At 39.8% G+C, this 27530-nt stretch overlaps 1 non-coding gene across 1 annotated transcript; it reads left to right on the top strand.

Moving 5' to 3' along the window:
• The first annotated feature begins 12650 nt into the window (after window positions 1-12650).
• LOC148123524 (U6 spliceosomal RNA) lies at window positions 12651-12757 on the top strand. Its single transcript, XR_015734834.1, has one exon. It is a non-coding gene; the product is annotated as a U6 spliceosomal RNA (small nuclear RNA).
• The last annotated feature ends 14773 nt before the right edge of the window (window positions 12758-27530 follow it).

The following is a 27530-nucleotide window of genomic DNA, read 5'->3' as shown; positions in this document are numbered from 1 at the left end:
AACAGCTGTAAGTTACAGTATCACTACACTGCTTGAAGTGACTGACTGGACATGAACTAGATCAAGATAAGTGTAAAACAAGGAAGAGTACAGGTTCTGTTACACTGGTTCCTCACCTTAAATTAAGTGAGAAGTTAAAAGGTGAGTCTGAAATCTTTAGCTAAATAGAGAACAATACCAAAAAGAGTGTGTGATCTACCACTCTGGACCACCATGATTCAACCACATGGGAGAGAAAAAACTAGGCCGATCAATAAGCCACAGGCATACACACACACACACACACACACACACACACACACACACACACACACGATGTATGAGAAGGGAAAAAAGTCACTCAGGTGGGAGAAATGGGAGATTGGAACTTAAATATCCAAAAGAAAGAAACCTGATGTCCCTTGAAATAAGGACAATATGGGGAAACTGTGCCTTCTAATACCAAGTGCAGGAGTCTGGAAGCCCAGAGACTGTGACTGTTCTTCAAAATAAAAGTCTCATCCACTGATGACTCATGTAACATGGTATTTTGTCATATTAGTATGTTTGATAACATATAATAAAGGAAAAATAATATATCACCAATAAGTATTATTTTTTGAACATTATAAAGCCCTGCTAAGGCAACTGAGTGCAACCCACCAATTCTCACTAACAGGTACTGCAAGACATTCCCTAAAAAGAATCACAGATACCAAAAAGGGACAAGGAGAAAAACAAGAAGGAATAGAAAGCTTCTGTCCTACCCTGATAAAGATGGAAGAGCAGGGAGATTACAACCCCGACCTCTTTTAGAAATGAAGTAAGGGCAGATTGTAGAACATGCCTCAGCCTGACAAATGTCACCTCAGATATGGGATCAGAAAAACAGTAGAAAAGGACCTGAAATACTTCATCTCAGTTTGAAGGTTTTATGGGTCTGGGACACTCTGTGGGAGGTGAGTGGTTTTGGTTTTAGTTTGTTGTTCTAAATTTAGTTTTGATAGCTAAATTTATTTTTTATTAAATAGTCACAGAAAAACCTATCCCAATTGGGGATTGATAGCAAACCACTATTAAAAGGGACTACATGACCATGGTGGTAACACAACTGGGCAGTGATGTCACATGCCTTTAATCCCAGTTCTCAGGAGGCAGAGTCAGGCAGATCTCTGTGAGTCTGGCCAGTCTGGTCTACAGAGTGAGTTGCAGGACAGCCACAGCAGTTACACAAAGAAACCCTGTCTCAAGAAAAAAACTACATGAAAACCCATGGAACTTTGATTCCTGGATTTGCAACATTGGTGTAGGAGGTTCTCCTTTCTATGTGTTGCTTTCATTGGTCAAATAAAGAAACTGCCTTCGTCTTTTGATAGAGCAGAAACTTAGATAGGCAGGAAAAAAAGAACTAGATGCTGGGAGGAAAAAAAGAGACAGAGAACCTACCACAATGAAGCTGCCAGATCAGACATGCTGAATCTTTCCCAATAAGCCACGAGCTCGTGGTGACATGCATATTATTAGAAATGGGTTAATTAAGATGTGAGAGTTAGTCAATATGAGGCTAGAAATAATGGGCCAGGCGGTGTTTAAATGAATATAGTCTCCGTGTAATTATTACAGGGTTAAGCTAGCCGGGCGATGGGAAACAGCCCACCTCTCCTTTTACTACACAACATTGCAACATTTCATGTTCTATCTTTCAGATAAGCATGGTGTTCTAGTTAGTGAAGGCCTTGAGTCTATAGGGAGCTTTTGAAGAGAATTTCAGGTCACAGAGCTAAATTTTACAACACCCATTTCCATATCTATCAGACTCCAGAATGCTCCATACTTTTTGCCATTTTTGTAAACATGCCAGTCTCTGATTGAACATATTGGCACGTTTCTGCCTGTAACACATTAAGTACCACTGTCAATGCACTGGCAATGAGCGATGGAAGTGGTTTATGGACAGTTCCCATTACAATCAACAAGAATTATTACAAAGTGACCTCGGTCAAACTCTTTAGTATCTCAAAGACTCATGCAGCTGGGAGGAGGGATCAAAATGGGAAACAGTCTTTCCCAGTTTTGTCTCAATATAAAATTTTACATCATGTCAAAACATCTTCCACCGACTCTGTTGTTTTGTTTTGCTCCCTAGCAACGATCATTATCAGAACTTCTATATAAATGAGCATGAAAAAATATACTAGTGTCTTAGTTGAGTTTTTATTGTTGAGATAAAATGCCATGAAAAAAAGCCACCCTTCACTCACAACTCATCATCAAAGGAAGTCAGACAGTAAGGTAAGTAGGGTAAGAACTTGGAATAGGAGAGAGCACAGGAGAGTGCTGCTTACTGGCTTGCTTCTCAAGGCTCACTCAGATGCTGTTTTAGACCATTAGCCTATGTGTGGCCCCATCACACATAGTTGATTGGACTATCTCAATCAACTTTTTTGTTGTTGTTGCTGTTGTTTTGTTTTTATTTTTTAAGACATGGTTTCTCTGGTAACAGTCCTAGCTATCCTGGAACTAACTCTTGTAGACCAGGCTGGCCTCAAACTCACAGAGATCTGCCTATCTCTGTCTCCTGAGTGCTGGGATTAAAGGTATGTGCCGCCATTGCCCGGCCCAATCACCAATTTTTAGAATGTCCTACAGACTTGTCTACTGCCTGATCTTAAGATGGAAGCATCTCAATTGAGGTTCCCTTCTCTAAGTTGACATAAAAACAAGTAAACACAGACACTCTATACCCATAAAACCTTTACAATCTTTTTTATTATAAAACAAATGTACAGTACACAGCTATTTGCCTACAACATAATTACTTTGAGTGATCTCAGGAATCTATAGAGTTCATCAAAACTCTTCCAAGTCTTGTGTAATGGCACATTCTCTTTTCCTTGGTCCTTCTAACCTTCCTGTGGTGAAGGCCCTCTGCAACCTAGGAATGGCTGAATTACTCAAAGGAAGATATTCAAATGGGGCACCACTGTTACCTTCCATTGGTTGTTCAGAACAAAACAATGGGCCCAAGAGTCCATGAAGGAGATGCAGAGAGAACTCTTTACATGTCCCTTTCCCTCATCAATTTCCCAGTGCCAAATGAAGGAGACTTGGGAGCTGTCCAGGACACAGGCAGTGGGGTAAATCTCCCAGTCTTCAGCCAAGTTATGGCCAGGGTCCCTCCTGCTGACTGACTCCTTACAGACACCTGGAGTCCACTCTTGCTGTTTCCCCAAATCAGCTTCCTGGAAGACCAAGGAAACATGAGAGCTTTGCAGGACACTGGTCAAAAGGGTGAATCTTGAGGATCTTTCGCCAAGTTATTACCAGGCTTCCCACAGCAAACATGCCTCAAGTCATTAAAGGGCACCAAGGAGGGTTCACCACTCTCATCTTCCAGAGCCATGTCCTCTGAGCACAGCCCCAAGGGTCCATTGGTTGCTCCCCGAGGGAGCCGCGCTGCTTAATTAGAATGATCAACTCGCTAATCACCCACTCATGCAAGGTAGGTCTCTGGTTTTCTTCTCGGCACATGGGACAGGTCAATATCAATTCTTCCTTCCTTGCCATTCAATTCTGTGTTCAATCAAAGCAGAATATATGGATACAGGAGAGATAACCAGGATTAGAGTGAAAGTCCAGACAAATTGGACAGACTGCCTCCACTTCCAAACTGCAGTCCAGAGTCCACATCTCAGGCAAAACAATCATTTGTTCAGTTTCTGGAAGCAACTGATAGTCTTTAGTACACAATATGTTCTTTGACACACAGGATCTATCGAAATCCACTATAAATATTGAAAACTGTAAATATTAATTTACATAGTTCTAGGTGATACTAGATCACCAAAGAATCATAGTTAAGTTTATCATCTGTGGGATTTTAAAGAGCTATCTAGTGGTCCAAAATCCAGGTAGTTAGAAAAAGGGAAACAAAGCAGCTGGTGTCCTTCCAGTCAGGCTAGCATACTCTCTGAACCATTGAACTCTCCTGGATCTTTCTTTTTTTCTTTTTTTTTTTTGTTTTTTCAGGACAAGGTTTCTCATTAGTTATGGAAAACTGGAACTCACTCTGTAGACCAGGCTGGCCTCCAACTCACAGAGATCTGCCTGCCTCTGTCTCCCGAGCATTGTGATTAAAGGCATGTGTCACCACTGCCTGGCTTCCTTCTGGATCTTTCATTGATCTAGATGGGAATGCAAGGTTTTCCACCATCCACACTGTCAGTATTTCTTTCTAAGGTACTAACTCTTTTGTTTTGTTTCTAATCCTTATCTAAATTAATTCATAAAAGCAAACTCAACCCTAGTCTATTTAACACAGACCAGATGAGTCTAAGGAAGTCTCAGAATTGCAGAGAAAATGACCACATGAGAATAAGACCAGCAAAATCCACTGAAGTACAAGGGAGATGCAGGAGACTTGGCGTCAACTATCTCAGGATGTACTTAATATCTTTACCAAGAAAGAAAAGTCACTGGCATTTGTAAAAGGTTTGTTTTCCAGGATTATCTATCAGCTCAAATGATCAGCAATAATTAATACAAAGATTAAAGGTGGTGTGTGTGTGTGTGTGTGTGTGTGTGTGTGTGTGTGTAAAGCATAGAAAAGTATCTGAAAATAATATTTAAAATCAGAAAATAATAATTCTAAAACTATACACACACATTTCTTAAAAGCACAAAAGCACACGCGGCATGTGTCTGAAGTGCAAGGCCAGCCTGGGCAATGCAAAATTTGTTTCAAAAGGAAAACAAAATTCATAGGTGTATTTCATTGCGAAAAGTCCCCTGAAGTCCTCTTGTGAAACACGTAAGTGATGATGTTAGAGTCAGACTTCCCAGACAGTGTGCAACTCCTCTTTCCTTGTCTGAATACTAAAAATAAAGACACAACAAATGCTGTAATGAGAGAGAAACAGGATTGTGAAGACAGCCGTCCTGAAGGGTTAGCTTACCTAGATGGTGGTTTCCAGCCGAAGACTTATGGTCTGACCTAGGCGCTTCTTGATTCACCTGCCCAAGCTCTTGGTTGAAGTGAGTTTAGGTCCTAAGGCCCAAGCCTCTTATAGTGCCTGAGAGAGTCTCCACCCACAATGAGTCATAAGCTCCACCCACAATGTGAGTCAAAGGTTCCCTCTCTCAGTTGTTTTACTTAAGTCTAATCAAAACTTATCAGTGATGGAGGCAGTGGTTGTGGCCCACACCTTTGGTTCCAGCACTCAGGAAGAGAAGGTGGATCTCTGTGAGTTCAAGGTTAGGCTGGTCTATAGAATGAGTTCCAGGACAGCCAGGACTACACAGAGACTGTGTCTTGAAAAATCAAAAACTTAAATAAATAAATCATTTTTAAAAATCTAATCAAGTAAACATTGTAGAATCAATGGATTAGAATATCTTCTATGCACACTGTTTAGAAACTGTCAAAGAATTATACTTCTACACAATTAGATATCATTAAAGGCCACCTAACAATTATACAGTATGTCATAGTAATTCTTGAGTTAAAATGGCAAAACTGCAGCCATCCAAATGATATTCTACTACTTTCAGAACTCAACTTTTAGAAACAAAACATACCAGAAATCAAATTTAACCTTGTCTGATGTGTACTAATGTAAATATGTCTGATACAATAAAACATAGCAGGATCTAAAAACAATTTCTATGTACCTTAACTCAACAGTTCTACTTTGGGGGTGAACTAGACAGGATAAGAAAAACATCCCTCAAAGTGACACTGTGCACCTGCTATAATTATTCATAATGTAATTAATTATTCACCTTTATTCTCAGAAATGTCCTTGCTTAAGCAACAAATCATGTGGTATCTGTATTGGGCAAGAAACAGTAAGTTCTTAGCATTCTTGTTCCTTCAAATGTGTGTTTTGATACACACATCCATTTCTGAGTGATTGAGTTGCACTGATTAAGATATGTATCATTTTTCCATAGCTGCCAGTTTGGGAATGTCTCTTGGACATTTTCAAGTATACTATACACTGTTATTAATTGTAGTCACTATAAATAAAACAGCTCTTTAGAATTACTCCTCCCATTATCCAATAATCCCTACTTGCGTGGTAACAGTATCACCGTCTACTTGTATGTACTGAGATTTTTTTTTTAACATTTCATACATGAGTAAGACCATGCCATGACCATCTTGGGGAGACCGGGTAAAATATAAATAATGACCTCTATTTCAGCCTACAGTTGCAAACAGCAGAACTTTTTTCTTTCTAAGACTACTCAGTATCCCATTGTGAATATTAACACAGTTTTTATTGATTCATTTTACACTGATGGATTTTACATTGAGTCTATCACAGTTGTCATGAATAGTGCCAAAATGAATTTGGGACTCTGCATATTTCTGTATTGTATTTATTTCCTGCTCTTTTGGGTATACAGAGGAATTGCTGGACCATAAGGCAGCTGATTTTCATAAAGATTGTATTGATTTACATTAGTTGTGTGACAAAACTTTTGCTGGGAAGATGTAGTGTCCCAGATAGGAAACCCACAACAGACCAAAGTGTAGTAGATACCACTGAAGTCTAATTTGGTGAACCAATGAGTTTCATTGTCATTGTTTACAGTAATATAGGTGAAGGATTGCTTATGGGAGCAGAAATGACTCAAAGACATCTGCATCATCAAAGCCTACACCAGCATGGGTACTGCCAAAGCCAAGAACCTGAAAAACACTGAATATCTACAGGCAGCTCAGTGAATTGGGTCCTTTCCAGGTGCTTCTGTTGGACTGACTCTGTTCCAGGCAGCTCTGCTGGTTTCTGCCTCTTCCAGGCAGCTGGTCTGCTCTCAGGGTCTTCTTAAAACTTCACCCTTCTCAGAGTCTTCTTCGCAGCTCAGTTTCCTGGTCTGAGATGGAGTCTCCACTTTGATAGCTTACGGTGGCCCAGAGGGAACCTAGTGAATCTGGCCAGTTTCAAGGACGTCATGAAGCTTCTTGAGTTTACCTTCCTGTTTCCAGGTATGAGAAGGCTAACTGTCTTTACACACATATACCATCAAGAGCACCAAAAAGGTTTTGTAGCCAGCAGAGACAGGTGGATCTCTGTGAGTTCAAGGCCAGCCTGGTCTACAGAGTGGGTTCCAGAACAGTTAGGAAAATACAGTGAGACTGTCTCAAAAAAAAAAAAAAGAATGAAGGAGGGAGGGAGGGAGGGAGGGAGGGAAGGAGGGAGGGAAGGAGGAAAGAAAGGAGTTGGATAAAGGGATGGAGGAGGGAGGGAAGAATAAAGGGAGGAGGAAGGGAGTGAGGGAGGAACAAAGGGAGGGAGGAAAAGAGGGAGGAAGAAATGAAAGAAAGAAGGAAATTAGAATTGATGTGTTTTTATAACAGAGCCCTATTATGTAACCCAAGCTAGTCGCCAACTCATGACAACCCTGTCTCAGGTTCCTCCCAAAGGATTGTCAGTATGTGTCACTGGTACAGTATGCCAGAAAAACTGAGGGAAAATTAAATTTGGTTAAATCATTTTAGCAGAGCCATTACAAGTTAATATGAAATAGTCTTATTTAAAAAAAAAGAAAAAGAAATCTGTTTTCTAAAACAATAAGCAATTGTTGAGAAAGCCAGATAATTTCACAAACCTTATAATTATTGCTAGAAGATGGCTGATTCTCACACCTATTTCTCTTCAATCTGATTTGATATGTTCTTTTGATTGATGTATGAAAAATATTATTTACACAGATATTTGGTGAGGAAAAATGGGGTAAATGTGACTTGCAGATCCCCTAAAAGGAATTTGAGGATCCCCGGGACTCTCTTCTACTAATTGGGAAAGGCTATTCTGCAACACACTGGGGAAGTCTTGCTAGCAATGGATCTCAACAGCAAAGCCCCCAGCAATGCATCCCACCATGGATGTGGCTCAGGCCAATTGTAGATTCAGCTGACGCAGTAATACAAAATACATCTCCTCCTTTTCCTCCTCCGTAAGGATGAAATGTGTTCCATGTTTTCCATTTACTTTATAGTCTGTGGTGATGAAGCCAAGTCAGGCCATCCTCCCTCACTCAACAGATGTTTAACACCAATGAAACCATCATTTCTCATTGGTTTGCTCATTTTTCAGCTGGCTTTGGTGGTGGCTTAAGCCTACTGAAGCTACTCAGCTTTTTTTCCCCCAGGAGAAATATCTTCTTGCCAGAAATATTCACTTTAGTGCCCAACTCTTTCTTATTACTGAAATTCTGAGTTCAAAGAGAAATATCCTTTTTAAAAAATCCAAGTGCTGAAACTATATGAAGTCAGTAATCTGTGATGCCTTAATACCTTCATGAAAGTATATCAAAATGTATAGGACTTTCTACTTTTAAAATGTAATTATCATTAGACCGTTCATGTGTTAACATCAAATCATAAATTTAGCTTGTTTCCATAGCATTCTAATTCAAGAAGGAATCAGCTCTCATTCATGGTAGTTAAATATAATGCAGCCCCTTCCCAGGAGACAAGAATAATCATCAGCCCAGTCAGGTCACCCTCTGCTACATCCGGTGCCAGCCTGGGCTACATAAGACCCTGCATCAAATAAAAAACAAAAGGAGTTGTTTTCCACTTCAAAAGGCAGCTTCGGTAGTGGGCAGCTTTCCTCCTCAAGTTCCGTTCCCGGGTGTGGTACCACTCCAGTGTGCAGCAGCTCCTTTGTTCTGCAGCTTCTGCATCCTTTTCTCATCACGCCCCTCCATCTCATTTCACATGAAAATGGACCCTTCTGTCTATCTGGGAAGAGATGGAGGGTGTCTCTGAATTATTAATGCCAGCAAAGCTCACAAGCAGAGTTCCATCAGTCCCCTCTGCCAACAACTGTCCTTCGTACAGAGGGTAAGCATCACAAAGAGGATATTTTCAGCACGTAGAATTTGCAGAATGTTCCTCTTCTACATCAACCATAGAGGAGAAAGACTATCAAATGCCAGATATACTTAGACTCCACACACAGGGGCAACTGCCCCTTCTGCAGTCCTGTACATGAACCTCAAGCCTGATCGCTCAGCCCTGTACATTTCATTAGAAGACCTGAACACAAAAAACCCTGGGTCGTATTGACATGCCTTCTTCCCAAGCTGTACATACATGTGTAGGAACTGATATGCAGTTCCCTGTTCATAACATGGCTTCCTTCCTTTTTTCCATTTCTTTGCTGTTGTGTTGTTGTTGTTGTTGTTGTTGTTGTATGTTCTTCTTGCTGTTCAAGATAGTTTCTTTGTGTAGCATTGGCTGTCCTGGAACTTGTTTGCTCTGTAGACAACCCTGCCTCGCTAAGTGCTAGTGTTAAAGGCCTTGGCCACCACTGCCCAGTTTTGTTTTTGTTTCCAATACATTCAAACTACAGTTTCCCCTCCCTCCACTTCTCCCAGTCCCTGCCCTGTCCTCTTCCCAAAATTCCCTCCTCCTCCATTTTCCTTCAGAAAAGAGCAGGCCTCTCAAGAATAACACTGAACAAGGCACAAGAAGATACAGTAAGACTAGGCACAGACCCTAGTATAAAGGTTGGTTGAGGCAACCCAGTAGGAAGAAAAAGGTCCCAAGAGCAGGCTGAATAGTCAGAGGCATACCCACTCCCACTGTTAGGAGACTCACAAAAGCTTTTTTCTAGACATTGTTTTGCGGTGGAGCACTGGATGTCCTGGAAGTCACTTTGTAGATCAGGCTGGAATCAAACTCAGAGATCTGCCTGTCTCTGCCTCCTGAGTACTGAGATAAAAGGCGTGAGTGATAACTGAGCTTCTCAAACTCTTTCCAATACTAAACACTTTTCCCTCAAGAAATGTTTTATCTTTAGTAACATTTAGTAAATGTACACATTAATGGAGTTCATTGAAGTGGAAAGTCCTTCTGTATATGTGTTGCTTTTATTGGTTACTGAATAAAGAAGCTGCTTTGGCCTGAGATAGGGCAAAATAGAGCCAGGCAGGAAAACTAAACAGAATGCTGGGAGAAAGAAGGTAGAATCCCATGTAGCCGCCATGGGAGACAGTTGCTTCAAAACCTTGCCAGTAAACCACAAGCCTCATGGTAAAATATAAAATAATGGAGATGGGTTAATTTAAGATATAAGAGTTATCCAGAAAAAAATGCTTAAGCTATTGGCTAAACAGTATTGCAATTAATATAGTGTCTGTGTTTTATTTCAGGTCTAGGTAACCGGGAATGAACAAGCTGTCTCCACCAACAGTCCATTATGACATTTAATGCATTTAATAGACTTTATCATCTTCAATCCCCAGCTATCATATCCTGTATCCCCCACTGTTACCCTTCCTCTATTTCCAAGCTCTTTTTTCTGCTTTTATGAATATCTCTATTGTTTCTGAGTATTTTTTTCTGATATGTATACAGATATATAGGCATGAAAATGCAGCCTACTGAGTCCATTTAGGGTTCCTCATGTGTGTGTTTTAGTGCTGGCCAACTGAGACGAGATAATGCCTTAGGAGGCTATTCCTTGGAGAAGACTAGTATGTTCCCTCTCAGCAGCCTGTTGTTCTTCATCTAGAGGTGGATCATTTTAGACTTCCTTCGTCCACATAATTATGTACACTGTTATTTTATTTGTTCAGGTCTTGTTTAGACTACCATGTTGTTGATATTTCGTGGGTACCGCTTCCCAATTTGATATAGATGACACTGTCTCACAGCAGACTTCTTGGTCCTCTGACTCTTACAGTCCTTTTGCCCTCTGTTGCACAATGTTCCCTGAGCCTTGGGTGTACAAATTGCATTGGCAGATGTGTCAGTTAGGCAGGACACCCTACAGTCAGTTGTCCTCTGCATTTTGACCAATTGTGGATTTCTGTCATGATTTCCAACTACAGCAAAAAGAAGCTTCTTTGATGAGGTGGGTATAAGGAAAATTATTTAGAATGTGGTTAGGAATTCTTCTGGTTTAGGAAAGTGACAGTCTCCCATCCAAGTATTAACCAGTGGGGGCAGTGGTGGCTCAAGCCTTTAATCCCAGCATTTGGGAGGCAGAGGCAGGCAGATATCTATTTGTTTGAGACCAGCCTGGTCTACAATGTGAATTCCAAAGCTACAGAAAAAAACCTTGTCTTGGAAAAAAAAACAAAAGAAAACAAGTCATGGTTTGCTGGTTTCGTAGTACTCAACATGAATCCTTTCTTATTACATAAGCCTTAAATCCAATTAAATAGATGGTGGTTACCTCCCTAATAAATATCACTACTGAGTCTTATAAAGGTCTTTATTGTTGTACTGGTCATTGTTGGGTTCCATAGGTGTCAAAGCAGGATAGAACAATTGATTGTTTTTATCTCTTGATGAGAGTGGATCCAGCCCACAGGGAATAGTCCCAGCCAGGAACCAATGATTCTAGATGTTATAAAAAGATGAGCAAGCCATGAATATCAAGGCAGTCAACAGTATTCTTCTATGACCTCTGCTTGAGTATCATCCCTGCATGTTTCCACTCTATGTGAGTTCCTTTCCATGACTACCCTCAGCGACAGACTATATGTTGACTAGACTTATGTCAACTTGACACAAAATATAGTCATTTGAGAGGAGAGCACCCCAGTTAAGAAAATGCCTCCTGAAGATTAGGCTGCACTCAAGCCTGTAGAACATCTTCTTATTTAGTGATGAAGGGGGAGGTCCCAGAACAGTGTAGGTTGAGACCATCCCTGGACTAGTGGTCCTGGGTTCTATTAGAAAGCAGGCTGAGCAGGCCATGGGGAACAAACCAATAAGCGTCATCCTCCTGAAGCTGCAAGGTGATTGGTAAAGAAAAGTCCCCAGACTCTCTTGATACAAAATATACAGCTTTAATAAACAGAAGTAAGACTTACAACAGCTTACACCAGAATCCAACCGATCCGTCCGGACGCAGGAGTCAGGCAAAAAGAGAGCTAGCGGAGCGCGTTTGCTTGGTTTATAGGCAGGCTTTTGCCTGAGGGCAGTATGCCCCAAAAACAGAATATGATTGGCTGAACTCCCCTATCATCTCCCCCTTTTTTCTAAAATAAGACAGAACCAAACCAAATACAACTATATGCAATAGAAGCAACTAAAGTTACAAACAAAAAACAATGTTAAGCAAGAAACCTGTAACAAAAGTTCTGCTAAACATTCTATCTCAGGGAGTCTAAATAATGTAGATGGTAACTACAACTATCTAATCTTCAACTCCATCAAAGATCTGAGAAGGAAAATAATTTTACTCAAGCAGCCCGGAAGTACAAGCGGGAAACTTCTGAAATGTGCAACGAATGGAAGAGACAACTGAATACTTGGACAATCACCCAAAGTTTCGTATGCAATGTTGAGTCAACCAACTTTGGCTAAGGCCTGATGTAACTGACATGCCATTTTTCAAAGGCAAGAAACCTTTTAGAACTCTCTCACCCTGTCTTGGCAAGATAAGACAATCCTGCTCTTATCCATTTATGGATATTCTGTAATTCTGTCAGTGGTTGAGGTATGGGCTTTTTCTTTGCCCCAAGGCCAGTTCTGCCAGGAAGAAGACAAGCTCCATGTGGAGTGTCTTTGGTGCTCAACGTTCTCTCGGGAGTAGAACAGTGATGCCAGGAGCAATTGTGTCTCACTACTATAGAACTATGAGTTAGATTAAAGGCCATTTTTCACAGCTCTTCGAAGAGGTTGAAGATTATACTATCTAGTGCTCGCTTCGGCAGCACATATACTAAAATTGGAACGATACAGAGAAGATTAGCATGGCCCCTGCGCAAGGATGACACGCAAATTCGTGAAGCGTTCCATATTTTTTAAGGCTGCAGGCAAAGTGATTCCTGGATAGCAAGGGGCATTAATCCAGTAGCAAAAGACCCAGCGGAGGGAAGAGCCATTGGAGAGCATCTGAAGGAAGAGATGGGCAGGCGCCAAGGCAAGAATTCCTCCAACAATCTGAAAAACAACACGAAAACACCAGATCCCAGCGATCTTATGACAGAAGCACTTGAACACCCTATACCGGAAGAAGTGGAAAACAGTGTCATTATAAAAGCAATAGAGTCTCTTAAACAGGGTATGAATAACTCACTTAAAGAAATAGAAGAGAAATATAACAAAAAGATGGAAGAAATGAGTAAAGAAATAGAAGACAAATATAACAAAAAGTTTGAAGAAATAAGTAAATTCGTAAATGATACCCTGAGAAACCAAGAAAAAACAATCAAACAGGTAATGGAATCAGTTCAAGAATTGAAAACTGAAATGGAGGCAGTGAAGAAAACACAAACCGAGGACCGGCTGGATATGGAAAATCTAGGTAAACAAACAGAGACTTCAGGAACAAGCATAACCAATAGAATACAAGAGATAGAAGAACGAATCTCAGATTATGAAGACACCATAGAGAAAATAAATGCCCTGACCAAAGAAAACAGCAAATCCAACAAATTCTCATCACAAAACATTCAGGAAATATGGGACATAATAAAAAAAACAAATCTAAGAATAATAGGAGTAGAAGAAGGAGAAGAATTGCAGACCAAAGGTCCAGAAAATATATTCAACAAAATTATAGAAGAAAACTTTCCCATCCTAAAGAGTGATATTCCTATGAAGGTGCAAGAAGCATACAGAACACCGAATAGACTGGATCAGAAAAAAACATCCCCTCGCCATATAATAATCAAAACACAAAGCATTCAGATTAAAGAAAGGATATTAAGAGCTGCAAAGGAAAAAGGTCAAGTAACCTATAAAGGTAAACCTATCAGACTTACACCAGACTTCTCTATAGAAACCATGAAAGCCAGAAGGTCCTGGATAGAGGTACTGCAGAAACTAAGGGACCATGGATGCAAGCCCAGATTAATATACCCAGCCAAGCTTTCATTCACTATCAACGGAGAAAACAAAATATTCCAGGATAAAAACAAATTTAAACAATACGTAACTACTAATCCAGCCTTACAGAGAATATTAGAAGGAAAATTACATCCCAAGGACTCCAACATTGCCAACACTGACTACAATAACTCAGACATCTAGCGACCCTTCACTAGCACAACTCAAAGAAGGAAAACACATACACTCTACTACCCCAAAAAAAAAATGACTCGAGTCAACAACCACTGGTCATTAATATCTCTTAATATCAATGGACTCAATTCACCTATAAAGAGGCACAGACTTAGAGATTGGATACGAAAACAGGATCCAACATTCTGCTGTTTACAAGAAACACACCTCAACCACAAAGACAGACACCTACTCAGAGTAAAGGGTTGGGAAAAGGTTTTCCAAGCAAATGGACCTAAGAAACAAGCGGGTGTGGCCATTCTAATATCTAACAAAATTGACTTCAAACTAAAATCAATCAGAAGAGATGGAGATGGACATTTCATACTCATAACAGGAACAACTCACCAGGAAGAAGTCTCAATCCTGAATATCTATGCCCCTAATATAAAGGCACCCACTTATGTAAAAGAAACTCTTCTAGAACTCAAGGCAGTCATCAAACCACACACGCTAATAGTAGGAGACTTCAACACTCCTCTCTCACCAATGGACAGGTCAATCAGACAGAAACCAAACAGAGAATTAAGAGATTTATTGGAGGTATTGAATCAAATGGACTTAACAGACATCTATAGAACACTCCACCCAAATAGGAAAGAATATACCTTCTTCTCTGCAGTTCATGGAACCTTCTCGAAGATTGACCACATACTCGGTAACAAAGCAAACTTCCACAGATACAAAAAAATATTAGTAACCACCTGTGTCTTGTCAGATCACCATGGATTAAAATTAGAATTCAACAACAATGCTAACCCCAGGAAGTCAACAAACTCATGGAAGTTGGACAGTCAACTACTAAATCACCCCTGGGTCAAGGACGAAATTAAGAAAGAAATTAAAGACTTCCTTGAATTTAATGAAAACAAAGACACAACATACTCAAACCTATGGGACACTATGAAAGCAGTGCTAAGAGGAAAGTTCATAGCAATAGGTGCCCAAATAAAGAAAACGGAGAAAGCACACATTGGAGACCTAACAGCACACTTGAAAGCTCTAGAAAAAAAAGAAGCTGATTCACCCAGGAGGAGTAGAAGACTGGAAATAATCAAACTGAGGGCTGAAATCAACAAAATAGAAACAGAAAAAACAATCCAAAGAATCAATGAATCAAAAAGCTGGTTCTTGGAGAAAATCAACAAGATTGACAAACCCCTATCCAAACTAATCAAACGGCAGAGAGAGAACGTGCAAATTAATAGGATCAGAAATGAAAAGGGGGACATAACCACAGACACAGAGGAAATTCAGAGAATCATTAGATCTTACTACGAAAGTTTATATGCCACAAAGTTGGAAAATGTAAAAGAAATGGACATTTTTTTAGATAAGTACCATATACCAAAGTTGAACCAAGAACAGGTGAACAATCTAAATAGACCTGTTAGTCGCGAAGAATTAGAAGCAGTTATCAAAAATCTCCCTACCAAAAAAAGCCCAGGACCAGATGGTTTCAATGCAGAATTCTACCAGAACTTCCAGGAAGAGCTAATACCTATACTCCTTAACGTATTCCACAATATAGAAACAGAAGAGTCATTGCCTAACTCCTTTTATGAAGCTACAGTTACCCTAATACCAAAACCACACAAAGACACAACGAAGAAAGAGAATTACAGGCCAATCTCACTCATGAACATTGACGCGAAAATTCTCAATAAAATACTGGCAAACCGTATCCAAGAGCACATTAGAAAAATTATCCATTATGATCAAGTCGGCTTCATTCCAGAGATGCAGGGCTGGTTCAACATTCGCAAATCTATCAATGTAATCCATCATATAAATAAACTGAAAGAAAAAAACCATATGATCATCTCACTAGATGCTGAAAAAGCATTTGACAAAATTCAACACCCATTTATGATAAAGGTGTTGGAGAGACTGGGGATACAAGGATCATACCTAAATATAATAAAAGCAATATACAGCAAGCCGACAGCTAACATCAAACTGAATGGAGAGAAACTCAAAGCCTTTCCACTAAAATCAGGAACGCGACAAGGCTGTCCACTCTCTCCATACCTCTTCAATATAGTGCTTGAAGTTCTAGCAATAGCAATAAGACAACATAAGGAGATCAAGGGGATTCGTATTGGAAAGGATGAAGTCAAACTTTCGTTATTTGCTGACGATATGATAGTTTACATAAGTGACCCCAAAAACTCTACCAAAGAACTCCTACAGCTGATAAACACCTTTAGTAACGTGGCAGGATACAAGATCAACTCCAAAAAATCAGTGGCCCTCCTATACACAAAGGATAAAGAAGCAGAGAGGGAAATCAGAGAAACATCACCTTTCATGATAGCCACAAATAGCATAAAATATCTTGGGGTTACTCTAACCAAGGAAGTGAAAGACCTATTTGACAAAAACTTTAAGTCCTTGAAGAAAGAAATTGAGGAGGATACCAGAAAATGGAAAGACCTTCCCTGCTCTTGGATTGGGAGAATCAACATAGTAAAAATGGCAATTCTACCAAAAGCAATCTATAGATTCAATGCAATCCCCATCAAAATCCCATCAAACTTCTTCACAGACCTTGAGAGAACAATAATCAAGTTTATATGGCAAAACAAAAAACCCAGGATAGCCAAAACAATCTTATACAATAAAGGAACTTCAGGAGGCATTACCATCCCTGACTTCAAACTCTATTATAGAGCTACAGTATTGAAAACAGCTTGGTATTGGCATAAGAACAGAGAAATCGACCTTTGGAATCGAATAGAAGACCCGGATATTAACCCACAAACCTATGAGCACCTAATTTTTGACAAGGGAGCTAAAGGTATACAATGGAAGAAGGAAAGCATCTTTAACAAATGGTGCTGGCATAACTGGATGTCAACCTGTAAAAAAATGAAAGTAGATCCATATCTATCACCATGCACAAAAATCAAGTCCAAATGGATTAAAGACATCAACATTAATCCGTCCACTTTGAACCTGATAGAAGAGAAAGTGGGAAGTAGTCTACAAGATATAGGCACAGGAGCCCTCTTCCTAAGTAGGACCCCAGCAGCACAGACAATAAGAGAAACAATGAATAAATGGGATCTACTGAAACTGAGAAGCTTCTGTAAAGCAAAGGACACTGTCAGTAGGACAAAAAGGCTGCCTTCTGACTGGGAGAAGATCTTCACCAACCCCTCATCAGACAAAGGACTGATCTCCAAAATATACAAAGAACTCAAGAAACTAGGCACTAAATCTCTAATTAACCCAATTAAAAAATGGGGTACTGAACTTAACAGAGAATTCACAACAGATGAACTTCGAATGGCCAGAAGACACTTAAGGTCATGCTCAACCTCCTTAGCGATCAGGGAAATGCAAATCAAAACCACTTTGAGATACCATCTTACACCTGTCAGAATAGCTAAAGTCAAAAACACCAACGATAGCCTATGCTGGAGAGGATGTGGGGTGAGGGGAACACTCATCCATTGTTGGTGGGAATGCAAACTCGTGCAGCCACTGTGGAAATCAGTGTGGCGGTTTCTCAGGAAACTGGGAGTCAACCTCCCTCAGGACCCAGCAATTCCACTCTTGGGAATATACCCTAAAGATTCCCTAACATACTACAAAAGCATTTGTTCTACTATGTTCATAGCAGCACTATTTGTAATAGCCAGAACCTGGAAACAGCCTAGGTGCCCCTCAATAGAAGAATGGGTAAAAAAGGTGTGGAACATATACACATTAGAGTTTTACTCAGCGGTAAAAAACAATGACATCTTGAATTTTGCATGCAAATGGATGGACATAGAAAACGCTTTACTGAGTGAGGTGAGCCAGACCCAAAAAGAGGAACACGGTATGTATTCACTCATTAGTGGATTCTAACCATAATTAAAGGTCTTTGAGCCTATTATTCGTGATCCTAGAGAAGCTAAATAAGAAGATGAACCTGATGAAGATTATTTACCTATCCACCAGGAGGTAGGAAATAGACAAGAGTCCCAGGTAACCTCGGGTGCATGGGGGGGTGGGAGGGTTGATGGAAGGGGAGAGGGTTAGAGAGAAGGGAGTAGGGGAGGAATGGGGAAAGCTCGTTGGCCTGGGATGGGGGGGAGGGAGGGAGGATGAATATGGGATCAGGGAAGAATATTTTTCAACTAAGGGAGTCATTTTAGGGTTTACAGGAGACTTGATTATATATGGGATCCCAGGTCCAAGGAGAGATCCCCCAGATTGTTCTCTGGACAGAGGAGAGGGTGCCTGAATCGGCCGTGGCCCATAACCATACTGATGTATATTTTGCTTGTCACCATAGATCCTTCATCTGGCGAAGGACGGCGATAAAGTCGGAAACCCACATTGGAGCACCGGACTGAGCCCCCCGAGGTCCAAATGAGGAACAGAAGGAGGAAGAACATGAAAAACGAAATCAGTACTGCGAGGGATGCTATCACCCACTGATACAATGGAACGGATCTAATGAGAGTTTACCAAGGCCAGTTGGACTGGGACTGAACGAGGAAGTGATATAACCAGATTTTCGGAATTTGACCGGATTCTCTGAATGTGGCTGGCCCGGAGTCTTTCTGAAAAGCCATTGACTATGACACTGGGACCTGTTTCCTCTACATATTCTGGATTTTGGGGATCAAGTCAGTTTGGACACTCACCTCCTGGACCTGGAGGGGGGGGGAGGAACTTGAACTTCCCACAGGGCAGGAAACCCTGACTGCCCTAAGGGATGAAGAGGGAGGAGGAGAGGGAGTGGGGGGAGTGGGAGGGTGTTGGGAAGAGGGGCGGAAATGGAAACTTTTATAATTTAATAAAACTTACTTTAAAAAAAAAAGATTATACTATCTATACTAAGTATGATCTCTATGCATCTAAATAACCTGATTAGCCTAAATATAAATATAATAAACATATATGACTATTGATTTCTATCTATCTAACTTGAAGACTAAGAGAATGAACAACTGTGCAATGAGTGAGGATCATGACCTCCAAATGTAAACAATGTGTATAAATATCTTAATCAGAGGTAGGAATGTAAATATATGTATATATATTAATACAAATAGAGGTAGAAGCATACTCACATACAACATTCAATATATCAATGTACAAAAATCAACACCAATACAATTTTCTAAAACCAATAACTCACAAATACCAATATATTATTATTATTCCAATCAAATTACATAAATATCTTTCAATATATCAATGTACAAAAATCAACACCAATACAATTTTCTAAAAACAATAACTCGCAAATACCAATATATTATTATCCCATCACCAATCAATCAATCCCCCTTTTTTTTGATAAACACCCCTGAGTTTATAAAATACCTCCCCCATTCCCTCATCCCTATATCAATTATAACCAACCCCTAAATGATGTCCCTACACCTGAGGACAAATTCTACTGGGAGAGGGGATGTCGTCCTCTAAAATTGCTTCCAGCTGTCATGGGGGCAACATTTCTCTTAGGGGGGTCCTGTGAAAATAATTGATGGTAAAATTCCCATATAAACATTTGGTGTGAGAGAGTTGTAAATAGTCTCTGAATAAGTTGAGGAGGTCTGGCCAGAGTGTTGTCAAATATTGTGCATCATCCGGAACTGTATTGAGTAACTGGTACCAAAAAATAGGTCTAAAAAATAGCGCTATCAACATTATGACATCATAGTAACCAGGTGGAGTTGGTGTTGTGGGGCCCCATCTTCATCCTAGAAGCTTTAAAGATTACTGCAGGAAAATTTATTGTTTGTTATGAGAAAGTTAAACATTATCTATGGAGACATATACAGACATATATATATATATATGTATATATATTAATAAAGATAGAAACAGATGTGGGAAAAGGCAAAGAAAATTTATCAATTATAGTTATTCTGTCCTGTATCTTGGCTCTTGACATGAGACAGAAACTCTGGGATATCTCTTATCAACAGGCTTGGAAATGAAGAGGGACTGAGTCATTGTCCAACTCCAAAACCAGCTCTACATTTTTATAAATAAATGCACATTATTGCATATTTTTAAAAAAATAGTAATACTTACCTAAACTATTTGGATTCATTGTTGATCCTCTTTTGGTCCTAGGCGGTTTCTATATTCAATTATCCAGGGTCCCTTGGATCCTTTGAAAATGAGTCTTCTCCTGTGGAGACAAGAAGAGAATCCTGCCCCCAACCTTTATATTTCTCTTACCTTTGGTGTGATTATTATCCTTGTAAGTGAGTTATCATTTATCTCTTCCAAGAGGCTTCTCCTCTTCAAACCGAACCTTTATTAATTTTGATGGTATCTACAATTTTTTCCTCTCCTGTGGAAACAAGAGCAAAACCCCTTCCCCAACGCAGCACATCTCCTGGCTTCCACTGTGAGGACAGCACATCCTTGAAATACATTGGTTGATTTAATTCAGCAGACTTTTCCAATATCCAATGTCTTTCTGCAGCCGTTGTTCCCTTCTCATTAGCGTTAAGAAAATTCAAGGTTAATAAAGCATTATGTAACCTATTCCTGGGGGTATTTTTTACCCCTGTTTGTTCAACATATCTTTTATAGTTTGATTTGATCTTTCTATAACTGCTTGACCTGTAGGATTGTATGGTATACCTGTAACATGCTTAATATTATAATAAGCAAAAAATCGTTTCATTTTCCTAGAAACATAAGCTGGACCATTATCTGTCTTTATCTGTGTAGGTATACCCATGATGGCCATAACTTCTAATAAATGAGTGATTACTGAATCAGCTTTTTCTGAGCTTAAAGCAATTGCCCATTGGAAATCTGAGTACGTGTCAATGGTGTGATGTACATATTTTAATTTGCCAAATTCTGGAAAGTGAAACACATCCATCTGCCAAATTTCATTCCTTTTAATATCCTTTGGATTAGTCCTTGCAGGCAATGGTGTTTGGTTATAAAAGGAGCAAGTAGGGCATTTCTTTACAATCTCCTTAGCTTGTTGCCATGTAATAGAAAACTCTTTTTTCAAGCCTTTGCTATTGACATGATGTTTTTTATGAAATTCAGATGCCTGCAGCACACTACCAATCAATAAGTGATCAATATCTGCATTACCTTGTGCTAGAGGACCTGGCAGACCCATATGGGATTGGATGTGTGTTATATACATAGGGTAAAGCCTATTCCTGATCATGTCTTGTACCTGGATAAACAATGAGGTCAGTTTTGTATCATCAGCTATAAATTAAGCAGTTTCAATATGCAAGATAACTCTGAATATTGTGAGTCAGTAATAATATTAAGAGGTTCTTTAAAATCCCTAAGCACCATAAAAATGGCATATAATTCTGCCTTCTGGACAGAATCATAAGGACTTTGTCCCACTTTACTCAATTCTTCTGATTTGTAACCTGCTTTCCCTGATTTATTAGCATCAGTATAAAATGTACGGACTCCAGTTATTGGAGCATCACGGACAATTCGAAGAAGGATCCAAGAAGTCCTCTTTATAAAATTAAGTCTCTTGCTTTTTGGGTAATTGTTATTGATTTCTCCAAAAAAATTAGCACAAGCTCTTTGCCATGGTTCATTGTCTTCCCACAACTTTTTTATCTCATCAGCGGTGAAAGGCACTATAATTTCTGCTGGGTCTTTACCTGCTAATTGACGAAGTCTCAATTTTCCTTTTATAATCAATTCAGAGACTTTTTCCACATAAGTTTTTAATTTTTTACTTGGTTTGTGTGGCAAAAAGATCCATTCCAAGATAATATCATCTCTTTGCATCAAAATTCCTGTAGGAGAAATTCTGGAAGGCAATATAACAAGAATACAACTAAGCTTTGGATTTACTCTGTCCACATGAGCCTCCTGTAATTTTTCTTCAACCATTGTCAGTTCTTTCTCTGCTTCAGCTGTTAATTCTCTGGGACTGTTTAAGTCTTTATCACCATCCAAGGTTTTCTTTAAATGAATTATTAGATCAGGTGTTATCCCAACAGCTGGTCGTAGGCTGGAGATGTCTCCTAATAATCTTTGAAAGTCATTAAGAGTTCGTAACTGGTCTCTCCTGATTTGTGCCTTTTGTATCTTCTTTGTAAACCTATTTTATAACCTAAATAATTAACAGAATCTCCTCTCTGAATTTTTTCAGGAGCAATTTGCAATCCCCATTTAGGTAACACTATTTTTACTTCTTCAAACAGCCTTTCTAAGGTATCTTTGTTTTGATCAGAGATCAGGATGTCATCCATATAGTGGAATATTATGGACTTAGGAAATGGTTTGTGTATAATTTTTAATGGTTGGCTTACAAAATATTGGCACAGGGTGGGAGAGTTTAACATTCCTTGTGGGAGGACGGTCCACTGGTACCTCCTTGCAGGCTGAGAGTTATTATAAGTAGGCACTGCGAAGGCAAACTTTTCTCTATCTTTCTCTTGTAAAGGTATAGTGAAGAAACAATCTTTCAGATCAATAACTATTAGAGGCCATCCCTTTGGTAACAGGGAGGGCAGAGGAATTCCAGATTGCAGAGGGCCCATTGGTTGAATAACCTTGTTGATAGCTCTAAGATCTGTCACCATTCTCCATCTACCGGATTTTTTCTTAACAACAAATACAGGAGAATTCCAAGGGCTGGTAGATTCTTCTATATGTCCAGCATCTAATTGCTCTTGTACCAGCTGTTCTAAAGCCTGTAACTTTTCCTCAGCTAAAGGCCATTGTTTAGTCCATATTGGTTTCTCAGTCAACCATTTTAGAGGCATGGCTGTTGGTACCTCTGAAGGGCCATCAATTGTGTTATGTTCTTGTATAGTTCTAATGGCTGGTTTCCGCCATCTATAATATCTTGTACTATTTACCTCAGGAATATAGGCTCTAGAAGCAGCAGGAATGTTAATTTGGGTATTCCATTGCTGCAACAGGTCACGGCCCCATAAATTCACTGCAATATTTGCTACATATGGCCTTAGTTTTCCTATTTGTCCGTCTGGACCTACACAATTGACCCATCTCGTGCTTTGTCTTACCCGAGATAGAGTTCCAATTCCTAGGAACTGAATATCTACCTCCTGAAGAGGCCAATGCGGATGCCAAGACTCTGGAGTAATGATACTTACATCTGCACCTGTGTCCAGTAAGCCAGTAATAAATTTGCCATTTACACACACTCTTAGCTTTGGTCTTTGTTCATTTATAGAAGTCTGCCAGAATATTCATTTACTTTGTCCTCTTAGATTTCTTGATTCATTCACCACATTTAACTCATCCTTCAGGCCGTTATTGCTTTTAACAGCAGGCATGGGGCATTCTAATTTCCCTGAAGAGGCATGTTCTCTGCAGTGATCGGAAATGACTGGACCACATTTGCCATGGGGGCCTTCGAGAGGCCCCCTATTGAATTCCCTGATGGCAACGGGTTGCCCTGTTTATCTCTTGTTGACCTACACTCATTAGTCCAAAGCCTGTCCTTTCCACATCTCCTACATAAACCTGAAGGCTGAGTCCTCCTATTCCTGTTATTCCTAGAAGAGGCATTATTCCTGGAATTCCATTGTCTGCAGTCCCTTTTCATGTGTCCCATTTTGCCACAATGAAAGCATTTTGTAATCTGATGTCTCCTTTTACCTTTGGAAATTGCTTCTTGCACCCATGCTTCATTTCCATAATCAAATGTATCAACATTCATTGTATGTAATACCCATTCATCCAAAGGTGCTGATCTGATCTTTAAAGGCCCCAGGATCTTTTTGCATTCTACGTTGGCATTCTCATAAGCCAAAGACTCAATTACTATACTTCTTGATTCTGGATCAGGTATCCCTATTTGTACAGCCTTAGTTAGCTTTTGTAAAAAGTCACTAAAGGGTTCTCTCTGACCCTGTTTTACCCTGATATATGATTCTACTCTCTGACCTGAGTCTTGAACCCGGTCCCAGGTCCTTAGAGCTGCTGTGGCACATATGGATAAAATGTTTTCATCATAAAGAGCTTGTTCCTGAGGATCAGAGTAAAGTCCTTCACCTAGAATTTGATCTAGAGAAACCTCAATTCCTTTCGCTGATTCTTGTTGTAAAAGTCTGGCCTCTTGCTTGAATAGGCACTTGAAATGCCATAAAGGTCTGCTCTCCAGTACAACAGAGGTCAGCTGATTCCAATCTTGAGTGATTGCCCTGTTACTGAGAGCCCAGGATTTTAACATCTCTCTAACAAAGGACGAATGTAGTCCATAATTCACAATTGCTTATTTAAATTCTTTCAGATCATTCATACGTATAGGCTCCCATGTATGTTCTTTAATGACCTTAGGGTTTTTGGAGCCAGTTATCTTTTCTGATGTTATTACTGGAAAGGCAGGTATAACTTTGTGTAGACTCAGAGTTTTCGGAGGTAAATGTTGCCTTTCTACCTTTTGCTCCTGTTCATCAGAGTCTAGGATTTCCTCAATCTTATTAAATCTGCTCACCATTGCCTTCTGTAAATCCTGAATCTCCTGTCCAGTATTATGATCCAAAGCCTTCATTAACGATTCTAAGGCATGGAGCTTGTCCATCAGAGACACCATTTCCTCCCTGGACACTATCGCCTTCATTGATAATTCTAAGGCGTGGAGCTTGTCCGTTAGAGATACCATATCCTGCTTGGAGAGAATCCTCATGGCATGTACTGTGCCTTCTTGTATGGAAATCCTGTCAATTAATCTATCATACACTTTTGATAAAGACCAATTTTCACATTCAATGGTTTTAATCCTCTCAGCTAATGTTTCAGCACTTACAGTCATGAACTGGAGGTTACGAGTCATTTTGGTTGTCCCCTCCTTGAGAGCAGTGAAGTTCCCTTCTAAAGAAGCAATATCAGACTGTACCTTCTTGATATTTTGGTCAGTCGACCAAGTCATATCAGACAAAGATCTAGTCTCTTCCTTGAAAACTCCAAACTCTTTTTTGAGGAGGCTGGTGTCAGTCTGAATTGTCCTTAAGGTTTTAATCTCTGCCCTCAGCACTGTTGATTCAATCTTGAAGGACTGCATCGTTCTTATAACATATCCAAATACCAGAAAAGTGACAAGTCCCAGAAATAACCAAGTAAGAGGAATATCAGAAACCTCATGGAGGATATCCTCCATGGCGCAATTAAAAAGGCCATTGAATTTTGGGATAGTAATATTTTCTGACATGTTCAATCAAAAGAAATTGTATTTATGTATTTGTTTTCAACTGAAAAGACAAATCTTACCTGTAATGACCCTTGTCTGCCAGTAAGCTGCGGGGGCACACCTGAATTCACATGGCAATGGCGCCGACCCGGAAAGCAAATTCTAAAATATATACTTTCAAATCCAGAGGTTAAATTCACAGATCGAGTGCTGGGGGAAGACAGTGCCCAATGGGGGTAGCAAAAGCCAAGGAAGTTAGTTGCGTGGCCCCGCAAATGCGGCTAGGAACTGGCTAAACCCCAGGTGCGGTGTGCACTCAGGCTGCTAGGCCCGCGCCATGAGGGGGAAAAAGGCCCACGTTCGGGTGCCAGATGAAGCTGCAGGGCGATTGGTAAAGAAAAGTCCCCAGACTATCTTGATACAAAATATACAGCTTTAATAAACAGAAGTAAGACTTACAACAGCTTACACCAGAATCCAACCGATCTGTCCAGACGCGAAAAGAGAGCTAGCGGAGAGCGTTTGCTAGGTTTATAGGCAGGCTTTTGCCTGAGGGTGGCATGCCCCGAAAACAAAATATGATTGGCTGAACTCCCCTATCATTCTCCACAGCCTCTGCATCAGCTCCTGCCTCCAGGTTCCTGCCCTGTTTAAGGTCCTGCCTTAGCTTCCTTCAATGATGGACTACAAGGCAAGTTTAAGCCCAATAAACCCAGTCTTTGCCCACGTGCTCTTCGGTCATGGTGTTTCATCCCTGCAACAGAAACCCTAAGACAGATTGTCACCTGGAAATGCAAGTGAAATAAATCCTCTCCTCTTTAAATTGTCTTTGGTCAAGGTGTTTTAGCACATCAACAGAAACTCTGAGACAACTGATGAATTCATTACTTATTTTGAATGAATTCTGGGTTGTCCTTTCGGAAACCTTTTAGCTCTTCAAGATCCCTTCATATTTAGTTAACAAAACTCTACCTGATAGTGCAATCTGAAACCACACTTTTCTGTGACAATAACCAGCTCTAACCCAGGTCCCTATCAAGTGCCAATGACATGAGGCCACTATCAAACAAATGAGTTATACTCAGCCTCCCTAAGTGAGCCACGATTATTTCAGTAATGCCAAACCCTAAGAAGAGACAATGAGGTTTAATGTGATTAGAAGAGATGACACACCTTTAATCCAATATTTATTCCAAGTATAATCTAGGCCACACCTTCTCCTGGAAGCCTATATAAGGACATGGAAGAAGGAAGCTTTTTCTCTCTGCCTGCTTACTCTTGTTTTGCTAGCAAGTGTTGTGGAATATTATTTTAAGATGTGTTGTATTGTTTATGCTGTGAAACATTTGTTGTAATGATGCAAAGATGTGTTGCATTCTTTTTTGTTGCATTTGTTTAATCTGTGAAGCTGTGATACCCTGCCTGTCTAAAATATCTGAGTATCTGATAAAGAGCTGAATGGCTGATAGTTGGGCAGAGAAAGCATAGGCAGGGCTGCCAGGCAGAGAGAATAAATAGGAGGAGCACTCTGAGGGGCAAAGAGAGACAAGAAATGGGAAGATATGTAGTGATATTTTATTTGTAATTTAATAAATGAAGCTTGTCTGAAGATCAGAGACTAAAACAGCCCCATTGGTCAGTCTTGGATAGACCAGGCAGTGGTGACATACACCTTTAATCCCAGTAGCCAGAGTAGTTTGCCATAGAAACCTGGGGATGCACACCTTTAATCCCAGCCTTAGAGAGGATTATAAAGTGGGAAAAAAAAAACAGCTCACAGATACAGTCTCATTCTGAGATTCCTGGAGGCAGGATCGCCATTTTGGACTGAGGTAGAGGTAAGAGCCAGTAGGCCTGTTTAAATTGCTTATCTGATCTTGACTTACCTTGGTAAGTGATATATATCAAGAAATTCATTCATTTCTTTTTGTTTTTCCAGCATGATGGGATAAACATTTTTAAATATGCTCGTAAAAGTCTCTGAATTTTTAGGTGTTTATTGTAATACCCGATTTTATCTATAATTTTTATTAATTTGGACACCTTTCCTGTGTGCCTTTTAGTTCATTTGGCTGTTTGTCAATCTCATTGATTTTCTCAAAGAAACAACCCTCTATTTTATTGATTTATTTTATTGTCTTTGTTGTCATTGCTTCTCTTTGTTTGATTTCGGCACCAAGTTTGATTATTTCTTCTTTCTGCTGTTTCTTCTTGTTGTTCTAGCTTTCCCTAGTGTCCTGTTAAAGGGCTAATGTGACAAAGCTCCAATTCGTTGTCAGTACTTAACGACATGAACTTGTCTTTTAGAACTGCCTTCAATGGCGACCCATAGAATTGTGTATGTTGTACTTTCATTTTCGCTCACTTATAAAAAGTTTTCAATTCCCT

The sequence above is a fragment of the Myodes glareolus genome, chromosome 1, assembly GCF_982192425.1.
Source record: "Myodes glareolus chromosome 1, mMyoGla1.1, whole genome shotgun sequence".
Lineage (NCBI taxonomy): Eukaryota > Metazoa > Chordata > Mammalia > Rodentia > Cricetidae > Myodes > Myodes glareolus.
Note: the sequence above shows the minus strand (reverse complement) of the source record. Positions and strands in the feature narration are given on the sequence as shown.